This window comes from Bos javanicus, chromosome 21 (genome assembly GCF_032452875.1).
Source record: "Bos javanicus breed banteng chromosome 21, ARS-OSU_banteng_1.0, whole genome shotgun sequence".
Classification (NCBI taxonomy): Eukaryota; Metazoa; Chordata; class Mammalia; order Artiodactyla; family Bovidae; genus Bos; species Bos javanicus.
Window position 1 is genome coordinate 48,774,590 of NC_083888.1, and position 14,307 is coordinate 48,788,896.

At 38.9% G+C, this 14,307-nt stretch overlaps 2 long non-coding RNA genes across 2 annotated transcripts in view; one reads left to right on the forward strand and one right to left on the reverse strand.

Annotated features, from left to right (window-relative positions):
• The window catches only part of LOC133234452 (uncharacterized), a 28,594-nt gene extending 23,621 nt beyond the window's left edge, over positions 1–4,973 (reverse strand). The window contains exon 1 of the long non-coding RNA XR_009732142.1: positions 4,744–4,973. This is a non-coding gene — a long non-coding RNA (uncharacterized LOC133234452). The remainder of the gene's footprint in view (positions 1–4,743) is intronic.
• The window catches only part of LOC133234451 (uncharacterized), a 42,423-nt gene extending 34,381 nt beyond the window's left edge, over positions 1–8,042 (forward strand). The window contains exon 5 of the long non-coding RNA XR_009732141.1: positions 6,775–8,042. This is a non-coding gene — a long non-coding RNA (uncharacterized LOC133234451). The remainder of the gene's footprint in view (positions 1–6,774) is intronic.
• Positions 8,043–14,307: the final 6,265 nt, after the last annotated feature.

A 14,307-nucleotide genomic window follows, 5' to 3' on the forward strand; every position in this document is an offset into this window, starting at 1 on the left:
CTGTATCATAGATTATTTCTGTTACCTTTATCTGTTGACTCCTCAAATTTTCTTTTAGTTAACTTTGTGCTTTTTAAAAAAATACTTAGGATAAACATGTTTCTGAACTTGTGCTCATTTGTCTTCATAATGAAAGGATTTAGGGACATCAGTTTTTATCTAATTATGGCTTTTTCTGTGTTCTGTAAATTTTTATGGAATTACTTTTTCATTAATTTCTAAAGTGTTTGTGGGCTTACCAGGTGGCGCTAGTGGGTAAAGAACCTGCTTGCCAATGCAGAAGACGCAAGAGACGCAAGTTCTGTCCCTAAGTCAGGAAGATCCCCTGGAGGAAGAAATGGCAATCTACTCCAGTATTCTTGCCCTGAGAATACCATGGACATAGGAGCCTAATGGGCTACACTTCCTGGGATTGCAGAGAGTTGGACAGACTGAAGTGACTTAGCATGCATGCAATCACGAGTGTTTGTGATTTTTCTCCTTAATCAGGAGTTAATTTTCAAATCGTTAAGGTATTTCAAACTTTTAAAAATTATTTCTTATATTATTAAATTATGATCAGTGACTGTGACTTGTAATATATTTACTTTTAAGTGTATCTTATGGTTTGCTTTGTGGACTTTATTGTACTTTTAGTATTCTCTTCAAGGAATGCTTTTGTATTTTGCCATATATGTAGGCTGAGAATTTTCCAAATCTTTCAGTTATAGTTCCTTTTTGCTTAAGAATTCCATCTTCAAATCATTTCTCTCTTTTCACATTTTGCCATAAGTAGTCAGGAGGAGCCAGGCCACTCCTTCAGTATTTTGCATAGAGATATCCTCAGCTAAATATCCAATTTAATTACTTGCAAGTTCCACCTTCCACAGAACACTAGAACATGAAGTCAGTTCAGTCAAGTTCCTTGCCACTTTATAAGGATCACTTTTTCTCCAGTTTCCAATGACATGTTCCTCATTTCCTTCTGAGACCTATCATAATGGCTTTTGTGGTCCATACTTCTACCAACATTCTCCTCAGGGTTACTTAAATATTCTCTAAGAAGACTGAGGTTTTCTTTCCTCTCTTATTTTCTTTCTGAACCCTTAGCATAAATAGCCTTAATGCTCATATTTCTAGTGTGTACCTCCAAACTCTTCCAGCTGCTACCAGTAAACCAGTTGCAAAGTCACTTCCACTTTTTAAGTTATTTGTTATGGCAGCATCCCACTCTCAGTACCAGAATCTGTAGCAGTCAAGGTTCTCCAGAGAAACAGAACTTCTAGGACCTGAGGAATCCCATGATCTACTCTCTATAAACTGGAGACCTGAGAATGGCAGTGGTGTAATTCAGTCTGAGCCTAAAGGCCTGAGAACCAGAGGAGCCAGTGAGGTAAATTCCACTTCAAGGGCAGAAGATGAGATGAGGTGTCTCAGCTCAGTGAAGCTGGAAAAAGAAGCAAATACGTCCTTCCTCCACCTTTTGTTCCATTTAGACCCTCAACGAATCGGATGGTGCCCATCCACAACTGGGCAAGGCATTCCAGTGAGTCTACCAATTCAAATGCTAATCTTATCCAGAAACTCCCTCATAGACCCCAGAAATAATGTTTAATGTGAGTACCTCTTGGCCAATCAAGTTTATGCATGAAATTAACCATCATGCATATAAACATAGGGAAAAAAATCACTGAAATTAAACTTTAGAAGATGAATTTAAGGAGAGTCACTCTGGAGATCAATCCAAATTAGTGGATTGGAAAAATCAAGAGGAAGAATATCTAAAAACTATGAACAAATTCATACAGAGAAATAAATTATAACAAAAACATTCAGAGGTTGATTTTCCACATACCATTTCTGTGGACATTATTGGAGCCTGTGCATCATTAAAATACTGGTGTAAATCAAGGAAGAAGAAAACAAAATTGAGGGAACAGGATCCAACATAAAAGAGACAAAGGAATTTGCTGAGTGTGGGTAAAGAGACACATCAAATGATAGCTTTGTAGCAGGCCTGAAAATGAGTTGATATAGATTGTGACAGGTCAGAAAGCTCAAGGAGAGACTTCTTCAAGAAGATGAAATTAATAAAATAACCAGTGGATTTGACTCTATTGGGAAGAGATTTACACAAGCTCTGGAGAATATGGGAGGAAAAATTAATGTTAAAACATAGAAAAAAAAATTATTAATTAGAGAAAATAATCATAGCAAACATGATTCAGCTATCATAGTATTTACGTGGTCAACATAAACAAGATTAAACAATAGATATGGGTCCTGCAGTATTATCCTGTGGTATTGATACCACAGGCCTTTAGAAGAGCTGGCTAGGGGAGCTGTGTGAGGGAGAGAGACTAGGAGAAAATGGATATTGATTTATCATAACTTTATAAGATTTTGGAAGAATGTGGGAACCCAGTTGTGTGTGTGTGTGTGGGGTGGGGTGGGGTGAGAATGATGGTTATATGTGAAAGAGCTAAATTCTCATAATCTGTGTTAATAATAAATATTATCAATAGATAGTAAAGCCAGTAACTGATAGTAAGAACATAAGACTGTAAACATGTTACGTAGAGACTGGGGATAAATACCGGAAACCCAACAGGAAGAATTGAAAGCAGTTGCCTTCTAGGGTGAGAAATTTGAAATGTGTGGAATTGTGAAGTGAACTGAAAGTTGCTCAGTTATGTCTGACTCTTTGCACCCCATGGACTGTAGCCTGCCAGGCTCCTCTGTCCATGGAATTCTCATGGGTTGCCATTCCCTTCTCCAGGGGATCTTCTCAACCCAGGGATCAAACCCAGGTCTCCTGCATTGCAGGCAGATTCTTTACCATCTGAGCCACCAGGGAAGCCCCTGAAATGTGTGAGGCCTAATGTTTTTCATAACAAGTCTTATAAAATTTTAAATGATGCACATGTGTGACTTTGCCAAAAATACCTTCCCACCAACCCTAGATTAAAAACAAAATGAAATAACAAAAGAAGACATAAACTTAATAGATTCAGGAGATACAAGGAGGAGTTAAAAAAAAAAAGAAAATTGTAAGAACTCATATTAGAAGATCTGCATTTTTAAGAATTACCCTATTCCTTTCCCTCAGTCCAAATTTCAATTAGCATTGATGAGGAAAACTAATAGATGTATTCCTATACATTTTTTAAGTTTCAGGGATAACAAAATCTTGCTGGGTTCCAGAAAGAAAAAAAAAGTTACTTGTGAAGGAAAAAAAAAAAAAATGAGAGTGAGACTAAATTTCTTGCATCGAACTTTGGAGACTAGAAGATGGTAGGATAATGTCACTGAACTAGTGATAGAATTACATCGGTGAATCCTATACTGGGCTAAGTTATCAGTCACCTGTCAGGGAGAGAGATGTGCAGATGTTTGAGGAGTCAAATATTAGAGGTCTTGAGAAAATACACTAACCAACAAAAGGATTTGAACAGTGACTATGGGAAATGGAAAGATAAGAGAGGAAATGGTGCTAAGTAATGAAGTTGTCAGTATACACATGGTCCAGCTTTAGTGGTTAGAGGCCAGCTTAGAAAATGTTTACTATAAGCTCTAAAGAAATATTCTTTTTTCTCAACCTTTCAGCTTGAAAATTTTCAAAATAAAAATCTGAAAGACTTTTACTTAGATTAACCAGTTTCTTTTGCAGTAGAGTGCTTCCTATTCTTTAGAAATGACTGATTCTAGGGCAGGAAAAATAGCTGAGCCTGCATTTTTTTTTAACATGACAAAGAAATGTGCCATGATAAAAGGGCAGAGAGTGCATACAAAAAGATTTATTGCTGAGTGCCTTTTGAAAAACCACCTGTCAGGGAGTGAACAAAGCAGGATTGGAAGAGGAGGAAGTTCAGTTGTGATCATTTTACCTTCCACACTGTGAGCTCTAGACCTGATATGGTCCAGCTCTGACTGTTGTATTTGTCCATTTGTCAAAATTGGACAAAGGAGTTTGAAGAGATAGATCCCTTTCATATATGCCCATCATATGACAAACATACGTTTGTCATCTGGCAATAAAAAATACCCTGCACTTTTGTGACAGAAGCCCTACCTCTTTCTGATGACCAAGATCAATTACTCCTGCCAGATTTGCTTCTTGGCTCAAGATACTTGGAGTGACCAGGCGACAGTTGTAACTTAAAGTTTAATGGGCTCTGTCCCTTGGTGAGAACAGGACTTCCAGATTCATAGAACCTAGCATTGCAGGGAAAGGAAATATAAATTTCTAAATGGGCGCTGGGACTGAGGAGGCCATTCCTGCTTCTTCCCCTTGTTTCTTGCCTACATGTATGTTACTTCTTACAGATGTGATAGCATAATGTTTACTAATTTAGGGCATAACTACAACCCAGAGGAGGGTGTCCTATCTTCACATGGTATCGTCACCTCAACCATGCCTTCAGAATGCTTTTTGAGCATTCCATATCACCATCTCCGATTGGCAGCTTCTGAACGTTGTGGTATGTAATAGGAATAGTGCACCGAGCAATCTGTATTGACATCTCCCTTGCTTTAGTACATCTGTTTGGTCGGTAGCAAAGCTCTGTAGGATATAAAGTGAACCAGAAGCATTGTTAAATCTCAGGTACTGGTGTTAAGTATCTGTCTTCTTTCCTTATTCCATTTTGTTTTTAATTTAGGTTTGGGAGTTTATTTTTGGCAAAGTCATAAATGTGCATCATTTAAAATTTTTAAGTCACAAGCTCACATTTATACTTGTGGTCAGGAAAGTCAAATCCATACCTTTAATAAGTGTTGATTCTGGTCAAAGTGAATCACTGCCCCTTTCAGAGTGGAACAGAGTCCAGTGTAATCAGTTTACCCTGTCTGATGGTCTCCTGGGGGAAATGTTCTATACTGGGGGTTCAGCTTTGGTTTCTTTCAGATTATATAATCTGTTTTAGGACTTAGCTAGATCAGCCTTGGTAAGAGGGAGCCCAGACTGTTGGGCCCATGCATAGTCGCTGTTTCTGCCACCCTGGCAGCTTAGCCCATTATGCCAGCACTAAGGTGGTCAGTGACATGCTGGATGATGTCAGCTGGTTAGTATTCTGTATACTTGGTTGTTTAGTGCCTCTTCCATGGTGGAGTACTTTCTGATGGGTATTAATATTAATAATATGTTAATACAAAGATTCTCAGTTTATGTCCATTCCCACAGGACTATCCTCATGCCCTGTTCCCAGGAAAACCAGTCAAGAGACTTTAATCTTTTAGATGAAATTAAAGAGGCCCTGAGCTAGCAGAGTGGCAGAGACTATAAATAAACGTTATATCTGAACAGTATTTCAGGTTAGGCTTGTGATACTTTAGAGACTCCAAAATTTTCAATCTGATTAATTATGAGGATCAGAAATTCATCTTAACTGAGGCAAAGGATTTAGGAAAAAGTTGGTCTGTCGGTGAGACAGATACATTTTATTTATTTATTTTTATTGGCAGATACTTGCTTTACAGTGTTTTTGGTTTCTGCTGTACAACAGCACTAATCAGCTGTAAGTATACGTCTGTCCCCTCCCTCATGAGCCTCCCTCCCTCCCTCCTGTCCCGCTGTCCTCCCCTCTAGGTCACTGTGGAGCAGCAGGCTGCGTTACACAGCAGCTTCACACTAGCTGTTTTATACATGGCAGTGTGTTTATGTCGATGCCACTCTCTTAATTCATTCCACCTTCTCCTTCCTCTGCTGTGTCTGCACGTCTGTTCTCTACATCTGTGTCTGTTCCTGGTCTGGAACTCAAGAAAGAGGTCAGAATTAGAGACAAACACATAGCCATGTCATAGGGCTACCCATTTCACAACTCAGAACTGCAGGGAAAAGTTTATTTGCTATCACTGCTCTAATTCACCCTCTACAAGTCTCAATTTGCTGGTTATTGGGGGATTGGTAGTATGAGGGAACGAACAACAGAAACAAAAAATACAAGGAAATTGCCAGGTTTTAAACTTAGGCTCGTGTAAGCATTTAAACATTTCCTTTCAGGTTTCAGTAGTGTTTAATGTCTTAGTAGAACTGCTCTCTTAAGTGTTTCTCTCTAAGATGTTATCTGAGTATATGATGGAGAGGTGGCTTCTGTGATCTTCTGGCTTGAAGAAGGCAGGATTCTCAGATTTCTATATTGTCTCAAGGTTCCTCTGGTCACCTTGGTGATATCCTCTGTCAGTTGCTGCTCTTCTGTTTGGACTCCTGTCCTTTAGTTTTGTCAGAGCCTAGTGATGCTTCTTGGCTCTCAAGACCTCTGGTGTTAGAGACCCCTCTGAAATCTGGCAGTGAGTTGGGGTCAGTTCAGCTTGGGTGGCTCACTTCGAGCTATAACCCTCAGCCTCACACAGAAACCTCAACTGGCAATCTCCCTAGCTAGATAGTCTGGGGTTAACCTATGCCAGCCTTGGGGAAGCTAAGCTCAGAGTGCCTCTCTAACAAGACTCAATTGCAAAGTTTTTGTTAGCATATTTTGATACTTTCCTATTTATTTGTTGTTTAATTTGTTTAGTATTTGTCACTACCTACCCTTCCCTTACAGTATATATGTACACAAGAATATCAACTCATGATAATGGGGACCTTCTCAGTCTTGTTCATCACTGAATCGCAAACTCCAAGGATAAGTACCTGTCACATGGTTGGCCCTTAATAGATTTTTGTTAATGAAGGACAGAAATAATAGGTGAAATCCCTAAGTAAGAGTATATCAAGTGAGACCAAGATGAGGACTAAACTGTTTAGTCCTAAACAGTTCTAGAAGAACTAAACTGTTCTTCTACCTTCTCTTTTAGAGGTAAGAAGAAGAGGTTCCAGGGAAGAAAACTGAGAACTGATTGAGAAGTATGAAGAGGATGGAGTGCAGAAGATGGGGAGAAGCATGTTCAGTCGAGTGCGATAATCCCTATTGCCCAAAATGTCAGGAGTTGAGTCGGAGTAACTGAAGCTGACAAGTCTGTTGATGATTGGTAATCTGGGGGAGGAAAGCAGTATCAAGATACAAGTCTGAGAAAACTCAGGTCTCAAGAAATTGTGCCATCAAAGGGAGAAGATAACTGTGGCAGCGAGTAAAATCTTTTATGAAGATTGATGGTGAAGGTAAGAAGGACTTAGGATTTGTCGCTGGGCTCTTCAGAAACAGGACTCAATGGAGGGCTCTTTTCCCCCCAAGACAGAAGAAGCTTGGTGTTTTGATATGTAGGGAGGAGGGTGAGGAAAAGAGGAGGAAGACTGAAGAAAGATAATTTATGAGTTAAGGTCTCAGAACTTAACTGGAAAAGGATGAGATCAACCTTGGAATGGAAGGCAAGAAGGAAAGAGGAACGAGTGGGAAATAGAAGGTGTGAGGCAAATGGGAAGAACATACAGGAATTTCCATCAGCTTTTGCTTAATGGAATAGAGGTATCCAGATTATCTGCTAAGAGTACTTGTATATAGACGTAAGAATTGGTCACCTATCTCCCACACTTCATTTGCATGTTCTTTGACTATCTCCTGACTGAGGGTAAACAGCCAGGCTCCCTGGAAGTGCCTTTCCAAAGAGTTCTGAAGAAGAGAACTCTAGTTCTTGTTCAAACTCAGGGGACTTGGGTGCCCTGGAGTTCCACAGAATTCATATGCAGATCTCAATAGATCTCAAACTCAGCTCTGTTTGTGATCCTGGGTTATGTAACTAACACGCATAATTCAAATATCACAACTTTCAGTTTCTTTTGTACCTCAACAATGCTGACTCATTATCAAATAGATAAAATTTATTTACTCTGAATATTTTGTCTTCGTTGGTGCTCTTAACTGATGAGAGAGTCCATCAGTATCTTGTTTTGGATTACCTTATAAAAATGAAGAGTTTATGGATTATATGCTGATGGAAAAATTACCTACTGAGGTAGCTTCATATTTGTTCTTTACTAATTTCATGTATATGAATTTTGCAAAATGTGTTTTTTGAATGAGCACACACACACACACACACATATATAAGGAAGTACATAATGTGCATATCTGAAGCCAAAATATTTAAAGTTATTTTGAATTAATAAAAGTTTATATGTAATAATATTTACTTTGCTTGTGCTTTTTTGACTGTCATTCATTTATTCATTTACCAAATACTTACTGGCTACAATGTATAGGTTCTGTTCCAGGTACTAGGAGTATAAATGCACCAAAGATACAGTCCCTGAGTTTCAAGGAATTTATGGTCTGCTTATAGGAGACAGATGTTGTAATAAAACAAGTACTGTGGTGTATTGTATGTGCTAAGAAAGAAATATGTACAGGATGAACTAGGGCCTGAGGGAGGGAGCAGTCAATTTCTGTTTCAGAAGGGTGAGAACTTGCTGTCAAAAAGTTTTGAAGTAGGAGGCAGATTGCCCTGCAACCGGGGTAAAGCAATTGGAGATTCATTCCCTATGAACTGAAACTCTCAAGAAGAGAAAAGCAGGATAATTAAGGGAGGAGGCTGGACCCTGCCCTAACTCCCCGACCACAGATGCACAGAAAAGTCTCCTTGGATGTTAAAGGAGGAGTTATGTCAAAGGATGTTCTGTACCCATACTCCTTTTTGGTAAAATCCATCTTGGCTAAGAGATGTGTGTGCACACATGGGAGGACCCTAAGATATACCAAATATGGACATAACCAGCCAGTCAAAACCACTGGCTGAAGGAAACCTGTAAGAAATATCCCATGAAGTTAATCCAAACTGCCACGACAGTGCAACTCAGGGACTGTCTCTCTGAGTGCTCGTGTCTGTTCACACGTACTATACTCTTTTCCCTCTTAATAAATACTTCACATGCTTCACTACTTTCTGTATCTTTGTGGAAATTCTTTTCTGCAAAGCCGAAAAGGCCCATGTCATGGACCACTGGTCTAGTGGGTAGGAACTGATGTTTTCACTGCCGTGACCCCGCCTCAATCTCTCCTTGGGAACCCACCCCCTGCCCCAGTCCCCACCCCCAAGCCACTGCAGACCAAGGCCACCCACCTTAGGTAAGTTTTACTGATGAAATGGTGCCTGAATCTTGAAAAGTAAGAGGGTGTTTTTGTTAAGTTTGCCATTAGATAATACGAAGTCTTTGAGAACAAAGAACTTCCTTTTATACAAGTTTGTATTCTAGCACAAAGGAAGAATTTGCCAATAAATGAAAGTCTCTTAAGGTTTCTAAACAATTTCAAATTTAAAACTACTGAATGTTATAAAGGTATTTCTGTTTTCAAATACCAGCAGGTGGCAATATTACCCCATGAAAAAAGACTGATCGCCAAAAGCTGAAAACGTCTTTCCTGAATTTCTGTATCTGGTAATGAGGGTGTTCTGAATTAAAAATGGATGAGAAAAACTAAGTTTGAATTTTTTTATTTTTCTCAACAGGCTAATTGAAAATGCCAGTGTTGGAACCCCACCCCCCTCCTCCTTCCCATTCATCCTGAGCCCAAGAGATCTCCATAAAATTGACCTGGATACCTTTCATTCAAGGTTTGTGGGAGTCTGAAGCCCGTCTCAAGATTTCTCCACTACACTGACCCAAGAAGAAAAACCGAGCTCCCTGTCTGATGTCCAGTAAAAGCCAATTCACAGAAAATATTCATGAATCTAAGAGATGTTAGTGACGATTTGGGGAAAGGATAAAGGATAGAATTTACACACCAGCAATGTAAACAAGCACAAGTGAATTGGCCTCCCAGGTCTCAAAATGTCCTTCAGCTGTGCAACATCTTGGAGTTTCACTGAATTCTTTTGTTTCAGCCCTTCATCTGGTTGGCTCCTCTTTTACCCTTCTAGGCCTTGGAACTTCAATTTCTTTTCCTTTTCTCCTCTCCCCCTCTCTCCATCTCCTTCCTATTTCCCTGTTTCCTCTCCCTGCCTCTGCCTCTCCTCTTCCCTTTTTCTTTCTCCTGGTCTTGCACCCCCAAAACCCACTAAGATTGCCTACAGTAAAGGGCTCTTCCCTCTGTGTGATCCCCACTTCCTTAAAGGCATTAGCAGCAGTTTATTACCTTGAAACAGAAGGCAGACCAATTTTTCAGTTTTCAGTGTAATAAAAATACTTGAAATACATGCCCTGCAGATATTAAAAAGAATCCCCAAGGCTGTGATTTTGGTTTTCAGCTGGTGTTTGCAGGTTTTTCTTTAGTAGGGTAATGTTAAGTGAGCTTGTTAGGGTCCTCTGTACCTCTCCGCATCTTCCATGTGCCTACAAAATAAACTGCCCTTGTAGCTCAGCTGGTAAAGAATCCACCTGCGATGTGGGAGACCTGGATTCTTTCCCTGGGTTGGGAAGATCCCCTGGAGAAGGGAAAGGCTACCCACTTCAGTATTCTGGCCTGGAGAACTGTATAGTCCATGGGGTCACAAAGAGTTGGACGTGACTGAGCAACTTTCACTTTCGTCCATGATCTATCATGCTTGCATTATTTGCCATGGATTTTTTTTGAAGGCGATGGCACCCCACTCCAGTACTCTTGCCTGGAAAATCCCATGGATGGAGAAGCCTGGTGGGCTGCAGTCCATGGGGTTGCTGAGGGTCGGACACAACTGAGCGACTTCACTTTCACTTTTCACTCTCATGCATTGGAGAAGGAAATGGCAACCCACTCCAGTGTTCTTGCCTGGAGAATCCCAGGGATGGGGAGCCTGGTGGGCTGCCGTCTATGGGGTCGCACAGAGTCGGACATGACTGAAGCGACTTAGCAGCAGCAACAGCAGCAATACAAAGAATATTGGAATCTGTCACCTAGAATCTATGATTGTTAACATTTTGTTATATTTGCCTTCTGTGCATCTAAGTTTCTGATGCATTTCAGACTGAGTTGCAGACATAGGTACTTTTCACTCCTAGACATTTTAGCGTTCATGTGATTTTTTTTTCAGGTTTTTTTTTTTCTAGGTAAAATTTATATAACTGTGATATTCAGATTTTAAGTATACTATTAGATAAGTTTTGAGCAATGCAAAACCCTGGGTTATCTAAACCCCTATTGAAATACAGAAAATTTCCATAAAGGATTTATTTGTTTGTTAGTTTTTCCATACACAAGGAGTGTAAAATGGTTAACTTCTGGACATTTCCAGGTCCGAGTACACTATTGGTAAGAAATTGCTTATTATAGTGTAATGGATTTAAAGTGAGTTGTATAGGTATAGAAACCCAGTTCAAATTAAGCTCTGCATCTGTGCTTTTTGCTGTTTCAGTTGAGCTCTGACTTTACAAGCAAGCAGAAACACTCAAGAAAAGTGGGCACTGCCTGTCAGTTAAGAGCAGGAGCTAGGTCTGTTTTTTGATACGTATCTCAACTATCCAGGATGCTTTATACCTTTGACACTCAAATATTTCCTGTCGCCACACTATCTGTTACAAAAATTTATTGTCTATTCTATGGCAGCTGTTTGTGCACCTAGGAAATAATCACGGGACTATAGAAGTCAAAACCACGGAGAATGTCACATATCCTTCTTAGGTGGTCATCAGTCAGTACTTGAAGTAGGGTTAAAAGAATAGGATCTGTAAAGCTTCTCCACAGCCCAGAGGTAAAGAAAGACGGATAACTAAATTCAGACAGAACGGCTTTGAGGCTCCAGGAGTAATAGACCTGGATTCTGAGTTTTCTTATGCTTCCTCTTGGAGTTCAAATCAATGCTTGACCTTCCCTGGGCCTGTAGGTTCATGCAGATGAGTAGTTACTGCTTCTTGAAGGTGTTTATATGGAAAAGTCCTGATGCATGTTTATAGAAAGAAATATATAGGACAACAGTACATGTTACTTTCTTAAGTTTTAGTAAAGATATTCGGATATCTTTTTAAATGCTACATCCAAATTTCAACACATCAAACACCCACTGAGGACCATAACACATCATTGCTTGCCATTCTTTTTTTAAAATTGAAGAATAGTTGATTTACAATGTTGTGTTAGATTCTGTTTACAGCCAAGTGATTCAGTTTAATATATATGTAAATATGTATATTATTTTTCAGATTATTTTCCATTATGGGTATTGAATATTGATATAAGATATTGAATATCACTTATATGTAGAATCTAAAAAAATGATACAAATGAACTTATTTACAAAGCAGAAACAGACTGACAGACATAGAAAACAAATTTATGGTTACTAAGGGAAAAGCAGGGTGAGGGATAAATTAGGAGTTTGGGATTAACAGATACACATTATATATAAAGTAGATAATAAGGACCTACTATAGCACAGGGTAATTGCCATTCTTTGTTTTTTAGGTGGTTCCTGCTTTACTGACTTAAGAGTCTAATATGCAGAGTGAAATCTGTGTCTGAATTGCTGTCTTGGTCACAAATGTCTTTCTTCACAGATGGAAATTTTCTCCAGAATAAATAAGTAGTGTTTTGGTCAGTGTTCAGTTTTGGAGATTAAAACTCACTATAGTCAGTTTGAACACAAAGAGATTCTTCAGAGTATTAAATGGCTCACAGATTCTAGGTTGAGCTTCCAGGAAGGGTTCCCAACTTACACTGGCTGTCAGGAGATTATTGCTTTTAACCCAAGCAGGACGCTATAGTATCAGAAAGAAATGGCTAAGTTATTAGCTCCTGAACCTCTGCTATGAGCAGAAAATAGTCTGCCAATTTAGGAAGCTGCTGTCCCAGCTGGTGCCATTGCTGTCCCAAACCACACCAACAAAGTGAGTGCCAAAGTCCAGTTTAACATCTGATGGTAGGAACTTAAATTCTAGAACCCTAGGTACAAGGGATTGTGAAATAGTTTTTAGCTGGTTAGCCTCAGCATGTCAGAAGAAGTTAAGACATGTAGTGAGTGAGCCATTTCAATGTCTTCCAGTATCTTCTAGGAATAGCGAAAGTTTGGAGAGTTTATCAAGATGTTGACATAGGAGGCTCCTGAATATTCTTCCTCTCATGGAAGCATCATGTATATAGGTACATTCTGAGAAATTCCCTCTGAAAAAACAATTGAGAAACTAGCTAAGCAATTTCTATATATCAGACATATGAAAAAACACAAAATGGGTAGGAAAGGCAGAGACACATGCTCACTATAAACTCTGCGCCCAGGAGTGAAATACTATTCAGAGAGAATGCCTATTCCCAGCTTCTCCCTGAGAAGCAGAGTTTGGACTGTACATCTAGCACCTCAGCTTTTGACTCCCACGTGAGGGATGGGTTTCCAAGATACCAAGCCCACAGCTACTTCAGTTCAGTCACTCAGTCGTGTCTGACTCTTTGCAACCCCATAAACCGCAGCACCCCAGGCCTCCCTGTCCATCACCAACTCCCAGAGTTCACCAAAACCCATGTCCATTGAGTTGGTGATGCCAGCCCATAGCTAACATCGTACTTAATGGTGAAAAGCTGAAAACTACCTTTAACATTAGGAACAAGGCAAAGATGCCACTTCTGTCACTTTTATTCAGCATAGTACTGTAAGTTATAGCCAGAACAATTAGACAAAAAAATAAAATAATCCAAATAAACAAGGAACAGAAGTCTCTTTTTGCAGATGATATGATATTAGATACAGAAAACCATAGGACTTCTCTATAAAACTGTTAGGACTAATAAAAATTCAGTAAATTTTCAGGATACAAAATCAGTATACAAAATTAGTTGCTTTTCTATATATTAACAATGAACTATCAGAAAAATTAATAATCATTTATAATTGTATCAAAATAATAACATATTAATACTTAGCAAATATAACCAAGGAGGTGAGAGATCTGTACACTGAAAAGTGTAAGACATTGATGATTAAAATGAAGACAAAATGGAAAGATATTCCATATTCATAGATTAAAAATATTGCTGAAATGTTCATTCAGTATAATCTCTATAAAAGTTCCAATGAAATTTTTCGTAGAAATAGAACAAACAATTCTAAAATTTGATCGATAAAAGACCCCCAAATTTGAAATCAGTCTTGAGTAAAAACAGCAAAGCTGGAGGCATCACACTGCCTAACTTCAAACCAAATTACAAATCTGTAGTAATCAAAACAGTATGATGCTGGTATAAAAACACACTCAGAGGTCAATGTAACAGAACAGAGAGTCTTGAAACAAACCATATAAGGTCAGTTATTTTTTACAAAAGAGGCAAGAATATGCAATGGAGAAATGAAAGTCTCTTCAGTAAATGTTGGGAGTACTGGATATCCGCAAGCAAAAAAATGAACTGTATTATACCATACATTGAAATTAACTCAAAATAGATTAGGGAATAGGCCTTAATTGAAGGTGTTGGTGAAGTTGTGTTCCTTTATGAAGGCTCCAGGGAAGAATTCATTTCCTTGCCTTTTCCATTTTCTAGAGGCTTTTTAGGAGAA